Genomic DNA, 8,170 nt, shown 5'->3' with positions numbered 1-8,170 from the left:
ATGAATCTTCTCTAAACTTTCTTGGTCAATAACATGTCTCAAATGCACGCAAATAAGGTGCCAAAACATCATATAACACATGCACTCCTAGTCAACAGACTCGAAAGCAAAACTATAGTCGCTTCCTCTCAGTAATTTTCCACTCGATGACCACGCGTACTATAGCGAGGGATTCGATCATGAATATTAATGACGCAAGCACGCGTCCGCTCAATCGACTGAGCCGATTCGCTAAAAACGTTAGCTTTTGAATATTAATCAATGACGTGACCGGCCGGCCGCCATTACGGCTCGATGAATATTCATGAACCGCGCCTTCGCCGTAGTAGCGCGGATGGTGTTTTTGTCGCGTCTCCGCCTCCGCGCTCCTCACTTTCTGCCGACAGCAGACGAGCGAACACAGGCCGCCGTGAACTCTCCCGGGGCCGGATGGTAAAATCCAACCTCCAGCGGATCCTAAACAGTCATTGCTTTGCCCGTGAGAAAGAAGGAAATAAAGCGTGTGAAACTAGCAGCATCATGGAGGCTCTAAGTAACGGTATTAACGACATGATGGGAAGGTGAGAGCCCTTTAACAGCTCGTTCACACACATTTAACCGTTTACATCAACACAACAGTCTTCATATGACTATATAAAGTCATAACAGTGCGGGCTGCTGGCTTTAATTAACGTTTTAATTACGAGTTATTTTCTCTCAGGGCCTGAGAGGCTAATGCTAATATTAGCAGCTGTTTCTTCATCACGTTTAATATTTACGACAGCAGTTTTTGTAAGTTAACACACTTCACATAATATTTTTAGGGTTTTAAAGGTGCTGGGAACCCTGATTTGTTATCCGTGTGATGTTAAGATGTTAAATTACACTTTAATCCATCTGAATGAAATCATCTGCTAGCATCTGTGGCCTAAATTAATCCGATGTGGCCCTTTAAATTCACTTCCACGCACCTGATTATTCTCTTATTTTATATGATTATATTGTCGCGCTTCACGGAATGATTAACGCTCTTATTGTGTCGATTTCGTTGTAAAATCGCGTTGTTGTGCGCTATGACGTCGAAGGCCTCGTTTTCACAGCACGTCACAGAAGCCGTCATGACGTCACCCGCTTCGGGCCTTTGATCGCGCCGCGTGTTTTTATTTATTAAATATTCGTGTTGGTTATTCTATACTTTATAGTGTTATGTATGGAAATTAAATTACATTATGCCCGTGACCGCGTTGAATTTATTGTTAAAAGAATGCTTGTTTTTGTTCTAATGTGTATTAATAATTCAGTCATTGTATAAAAGCATTTTTGGATAACGTTAATGTCACAATAACGCGCGCATATAACATTATATATTTTGTGGGCCATGAAAAAGACAATTTGTATTTATCGTTTACTCAATGTTTTAGAAACCTATATAAACGGTAAATTATAACAATTATATAAACACAATCTGTAAACTGACATTTTTGTACATTTTTACTAAACAAACAAATAAAAAACCCTCTACTATTATAAATGCAAATAAAATAATATTTGGGCAATATTTAGTATCTATTACCAGGGTTATTATCAGTAAATTAAACTAAAACCAAAAACTGCGAACTACAAAAAAAAAAGTTACATGAAATAAAACACAATGATAAAATATAGACATATTAAAAAAGAAGCTAATAAAAAAAATGATGACATTAACAACTAAAATATAAAATATTAATAAAAACTTTCAGTGATACTTACATTTAGAGTTATATTGTTTACAATCAAATTTTTGTTCGTTGTATTTTGATAATGTATATTTTTATCATTTTTTTTCTACTCCCTACTAGTACTGTATGTTATTTGCTAATTTGTATTTTCATTAACTTTCTTATGCAATTATTTATTTTATTTGAAGAATACAACATGCAGAGAAAGAAGTAGGCTCTTTGCAAACCAAATTGCTTATGTTTTGTAAATAAACCTTAAACGATACATAAATATTTTTGGAAAAAGAAACGGCACGTAAAGTTTTAGAAGCCCTGACATGTAGGTAGTTGTTTTGAGAGCTGATGTTTGTGAAAATATGTCTGTAATTCCTCTTGTGGTGTTGAAGAAGTGCAGATCAGATGAATTACGCTTCTGTGTCTCTTATGTGCTTTATTTCTCTGTTTCTCCTGTCGCTGTAGTGTGTGTATGATCAGGACCCGATGATTTCTGCGAATTGTGGAATCCAGTCATAAATCTGAATTTACTGTATAACGTGGAATGGCATTTTTGTAGATTTGTCAAACTTTAAATGAATCGTAAAAGTAGGTGCGAGTTTCTGTAAATATTAAGCTGCAATCATACTATTTGAATATGAATCGTGCATGTTCTGTGTCTCTGTGTGAATGAATGGCGCGGTTTTGTTCCTACACGCACAGTGAAGCGTGTGACGCTCGCGGTGATTTCAGTGTCTGCCATCTCACTAAAGAGGACATAAATACATAAACCGCTCCAGAACAGTTACTTCATGAGCATTTTACCCTTTGATTTGAGTAAAACTGGCCTCATATCATACACACACAGAAATGTAAAGGTGTTCACGGCAACCCGTCAAAATAAAAGTTTGGTTTAACTTGAAGACATTGTGCCAGAGAGATATAATACTATTGTTCAGTAGAATGTACATAATACTACTATTAGTACTACTACTAAAATTATTAAAACTTTATTTTTTAAGGAATACTCACATGCTTTTTCCATGTTTTAATGTTAGTAGTAAATCCCCTTTGCTTGCCAAAAAAGTTAAATTTTCAATAGTTAAAAGATAAATGAAATTAATGTTTTATACCTTCATTTGATAACCAGAAAAATTTAAATACACAACACAGAATTTCTTAGGGGAAAAAAAACAAAACCTTTCACAAGGCTATTTTAAGAATAAATTTGAATAGAAATTTTAAATTTGAATGCATACGTTTTTTTTATGCATTCAAAAGATTAGACATGCTAAAACAGAGAATTTGGTAAAAAATAAAACATATGGTGAGAACAAATAAAACATTTCATTGGGCCCTAAGCATGTAGTTTTTGTTAAACTTTTAATAAATTTGTGAAATTGTAGAAGTTTCATGATTTTAATTAATTAGACATGCTTTTTGATTGATAAAATTTCATTTATCCGTTAAAAAGGAGTCCAGAAAAAGCGGAATCCTGAAAAATGAAAATGGATTTCATAGGGCCCTATATAATGTATTTTTCTGTGTTCTCCTCAGTCTGTCGCTGTGCTGCAGTAGTACCAGTGGTCCAGGGCCTCTGTGGTGCTCCTGATGCCCCTCACCCACCTCTGAAGATCCCAGGTGGGCGAGGGAACGGAGCACGGGATCACTCATCCACAGCAGCACCACCGCAGCAGCAGCTGCAGCTGTACTCCGTGAGTATCTGCACATTGCACCCCGCACACTACACGTTACATACTACTCACTGCACCCTGCACACTACATACTACACGCCGCACTCTGCACCCTACACTCTGCATGTTACATACTACTCACTGCACACTACACGTTATATACTACTCACATCACCCCGCACACTACATACTACACACTGCACCCTACACTCTGCACGTTACATACTACTCACTGCACACTACACGTTACATACTACTCACTGCACCCGACACACTGCATACTACACTGCGTACTACATACTGCATACCTCATGGTCCAGCGGGTGATGGTGAGAACGCGTGTGTCAGATGCTCCCCTGAGAATGTAAATGTCCTCAGACGGGTTCGGTGTTCTCAGAAACACTCATCTCTGTAAACATCAGTCAAACAAAATCGAACCTTCAGCACACTGTCAGCAGACTGGCGTGTTGTGGTGCGTCAGGTGTCATATCCTGTCATGTGATCAGTGTGATTTCAGTGGCCTGTGGACACACACACACATCTCACACTGCATGTTCACACTGTTTATCTGACCTCTTTTCTTATAGATGCTTTTCTTATAGATGCATTTGGCAGGAGTGATTTAGTTGTTGATTTAATGTCCGTTTATATTATATATTATTTTTTTAAAGTCATATACATTGTTATTTTGGAAGGACTTAACCTAAACTAAATGATTACTCTAAACAGAGGAAAGCAGAAATGAAACGCATCATTCAGACAAACAACAGAAGTTCTATAATCACAGAACACAAGCGCACACAGATATGAAGTGATGATCAGGACAGACTCCCTAACCAACTCGTCTTCTGATTGGCTCCACAGGACAGGAAGTTGACTGTGACCGAAGAGCCCGCTGGGGCCGGTCGCCCCCGGATACTGCACTTCCAGAGCTGGCCCACCATTTCCCGGGCGATCAAATGGGAGGCGGTGCTTCGGGGCCCCGGCCTGTTCGTGGAGATTCCCTGCGAACCATTTCCAGAGGGTAGCAAAGAGAGGTGAGCACCTAGCAACCACACACGACACCATAGCAACACCCTGACAACCACCCACAACATCTAGAGCAGGGGTCTGGGACCTCTAGGGGCCACAGGGGGTGCTGGGGTCAGTCAGTTTCAAAATAAATGAAAAATTAAATAATTAAAAGATGAGAAATCATTTTAAAAATTCCAAAAAAAAATAGTTACAATACATATGATAAAATAAAGTATTGCATTAAATAAATATAAAACATTAAATTTAAATAATTGAAAAAAAAACGATAATAAAATACAAATGAGACTAAAAATATTTTTTTTTTAAAATTGAAAAAGATTAAATACAAATACAATATAATTAAAATGTTTGGTAAAATATTAAATGGTAAACATGAGAATTGAAATGTATAATATTACATAATACAAATAATATAACAACATAATACAAAAATGATTAAAAGGTTTTAGACAAAAACAAAAGATGCTGAAATAAAAATAAAAAAAATGAAAGTAATAAATATTGGCAATACAAAAATTAATAAATGTATAAATAAATTAATAAGTGTATGTGTGTGTGTGTGTGTGTATATATATATATATATATATATATATATATATATATATATATATATATATATATATATATATATATATATATATATCACACATACATAGAAAGAATGTGCCCTAATAAAATTTTGCATGTATAGTATTTTTTCTTTTCGCAGTATAAATTGGGTTTTTCTACATTGTAATCCTCCCATGGCATCTGAAAGCCTGAAACCCCTGATTCACTTTCAGAACGTCTCAGATCTAGTCTAATGATCTTGATTTACTGTATTAATCTGGAAGCGTTTGTGTCTGTTTCTAGCTTCATCTCTCTGCTGGAGTTTGCAGAAGAACATCTGAAAGTGGTCAGCGTGTTCGTCTGCTTTTATAAGAACAGAGATGATCGTGGTAGGTCAGACTCTTCATGTTTAGCCATGTGTGTGTGTGTGCTGCGTGTGCTGTGCTGACGTGTGTGTGTTCCTCTGTCCCCAGTGAAACTGGTGCGTACCTTCAGCTTTCTGGGCTTTGAGATGGTGAAACCGGGCCATGCTCTGGTCCCCGCTCGACCTGACGTTCTCTTCATGGCCTACAACTTTGACAGGGATTCCTCGGACGAAGACTAGTCTCCTCTCATTCCTCCTTTGGACGCGCTCCGTCTGCAGCGTGTAAACCGCTCGGATCCGTCTACAGGCTTCAGACGGAGCTGCTCAATCGTTAGCGTGCTGCTTGACTCGTTCATCAAGTGAATCTGTTTGCTTCTAATGCTCTTGTGTTTTGTTTATACGATGTTTGATTTTCTGGAATGTACAAAAGGTCATTTCTGCATTTGATTGGATGTTTCTCCCTGCTCTTCAAGCCTGCCCAGGTAAAAAATAAATAAGTGCACTTCCATAATGTACTTAAAGTGTGCTATTTTGGTGTACTAAAAATGATTTAGTACTGCTTAAGATCAACTAAGTGTACTCAACTGACGCCAGGAATATGAAAATGTGCTTTTAACATACTATCGCTGTATTGTAGTACACTAGTGAATAAAAGATGGGTGACTAAATACAGAGATAGTATGTTAAAAGCACATTTTAGTTCATATTCCTGGCGTCCCAAAATAGCAACACTTGAGTACACTTAGTTGATCTTAAGCAGTACTAAAGAATCATTTTTAGTGTATTAAGTACAAAATTAGTGCACTGTAAGTACATTATGGAAGTGTATTTATTGTTAACCTGCGTGTGATTGTATGTTTCTGAGGCGTTCGCCACAGGCTTTGCTCTTCTGTTCAACATTTACGGTAAGTTTTTACCTCGGAATGTGCTTTGTTGTGTTTTTTAGACACGTTTTGGAGTGAATCGGTAACATGTGATGATCGATTGATTGATTTCTCTCTGAATGCGACTCGACTGGTACAAACCTTGATGGGAAACGAAATCGACGCATCCAAAGCTCTCTTACCTCCGGCTGTCATGTCTTGATTTGGTATATCAGAAGCGTGTTTAGGCTTTCGTTGTGTGTCGGCTGTGCTGTTACTCGCGGTCCTCTCCATAGTTTATTTATCACATGGTTTGGCGCCGCTTTCTCCTCTGTAGTGGTACATTATACAGCTTCTGTGATAATAAAAACATTATTTAAAGACAGACATGGCTTGTGTCCTTTTTGTCGTCCACATGAGATCTACTTTTAAATGTTTCATTTTTATATCGTGTACAAAAAAGGTCACAGATTTGCTTACGTAAGCTTTTGATTTCATTTGAGTTTATTTATTCTTATTTCATGTCTTATTTTTGTCACCTTTGTTTATATAGCACTTTATACAATACTGATTGTGCCAAAGCAGCTTCAGTGTTAACATGAAAATAGTTTATCAATAATGCGCTATATTGATTATTATAATTACTTTAATCTGTTTAATTGTTATTCAAATATTCTGATGTATTTTAAATGTAATATTCTGATTATTTATTTTAATCTAATTTATTTACTAAATGTGTTTATTCATTTGTAGTTACAGATGGCAAGTAATTTCACAAGGTTTATTTTTAAATATTAAAGGGGTCATAACATGGGAAATTTGCCTTGATCTTTTGGCATATAAGAGCTCTTTTTACCATTAAAACATCCTGCAAGTTTCATAGATTAAAACGTCCTCCTTATTTTAAACAAAGCGTTTATTTAATTAAGCTCCAAAAATGGCTTGTTTGGATCCGAGGGGCAAGGTGACGTCACACGAGCACATACATTTGCATAAACACGCCTCCTGATCGAGACACCGACATAGGCCCCGCCCAAATTCATAACATTTGAATGCATTTATGGTCACAAACATTCAGTTTAGTCAAATACATAAGGTAATATGTTTTATGAAAGCTTTTCAAGTAGCTGTAGGTTTTTAATGGTCATGAGGTATTAACTAGTACTTTGATTCTAGTTAGCATCTGTGTGACTCCAGCAGAGGTCAGCAGACTCTGTCATCTGTGTTTATTGAGGCTCTTTCTCTAAAAACTGAATTTCCTCCACATATGCATGAAATAGAGCTATGATGATAAACACCAAAACCCTTCCTCGTGATTCTGAGATTAATGCAGGTTATGAATGTTGCGTTTTATTCACTGAATGCTCTCCGTTTCGTTTTAATCACCTTTCAGCAGTTCAGTGATAAATGAAGAAATAGAAGGATAAATGTAATAATCTCTCTATTAATATATTTATATTGAATTAAGTACTATACTATTAAGTATTTTAATAATAATAGTTATAATTAATTTATTGATTAATATAATTAAATGATTATAAATAATGATAAAATCGAGAATAACTGCTGTTTAAAATAGTTTAAGGTTTAAAATAGTTAAGCATTTATAGACAACTCAGAAAGGTTGATCAAGTGCACGTATTATTATCTAATTACAGACGTTCAGCATCTATTTCTATATTTATTTTATATCTATTTATTTAAATCAGTTTTTTCATAATTATTTATTTTGATCTCACTTATTTACTTATTCAGTTATATTAATATAATTTGTTGTCTCTCTCTAAACTTCTCTTTTGAGTATTTTTCAGGGTCTCTGTCTCTTTAAAAGCACCCCCCCCCCCCCCCCATATTTACATTTCGCGAGATTTCCCCTCTCCTCGCGAGACTTGGCGTGACCCCCGTTTGCAAGACGCGCGTTTCCCCCGCAGAGGAGCGCGCTCGCTCGCGCCCCTGACGCCCCCCAAACACGCGCGCTTCCCGCGTCGCTCG

At 36.5% G+C, this 8,170-nt stretch overlaps 1 protein-coding gene and 1 pseudogene across 2 annotated transcripts in view; both read left to right on the top strand.

Moving 5' to 3' along the window:
- Window positions 1-382: 382 nt before the first annotated feature.
- Window positions 383-6,563, top strand: LOC306855625 (ornithine decarboxylase antizyme 2-like; annotated as a pseudogene). The gene is made up of 5 exons (XR_013785816.1): window positions 383-560; window positions 3,231-3,388; window positions 4,232-4,404; window positions 5,255-5,340; window positions 5,425-6,563. The product of XR_013785816.1 is annotated as an ornithine decarboxylase antizyme 2-like (transcript).
- A 1,521-nt stretch (window positions 6,564-8,084) lies between these two features.
- Window positions 8,085-8,170, top strand: part of LOC306856050 (E3 ubiquitin-protein ligase UHRF2-like) — a 38,942-nt gene continuing 38,856 nt past the window's right edge. The window contains exon 1 of the mRNA XM_079395019.1: window positions 8,085-8,170. This exon is cut by the window's right edge and continues 198 nt beyond it. The gene's annotated coding sequence lies outside the window, so the exon portion shown is untranslated.

Source organism: Barbus barbus (genome assembly GCF_936440315.1).
Source record: "Barbus barbus genome assembly, chromosome: 36".
Lineage (NCBI taxonomy): Eukaryota > Metazoa > Chordata > Actinopteri > Cypriniformes > Cyprinidae > Barbus > Barbus barbus.
The sequence above is the reverse complement of the archived record's forward strand: the minus strand, read 5'-3'. Positions and strand labels throughout refer to the sequence as shown.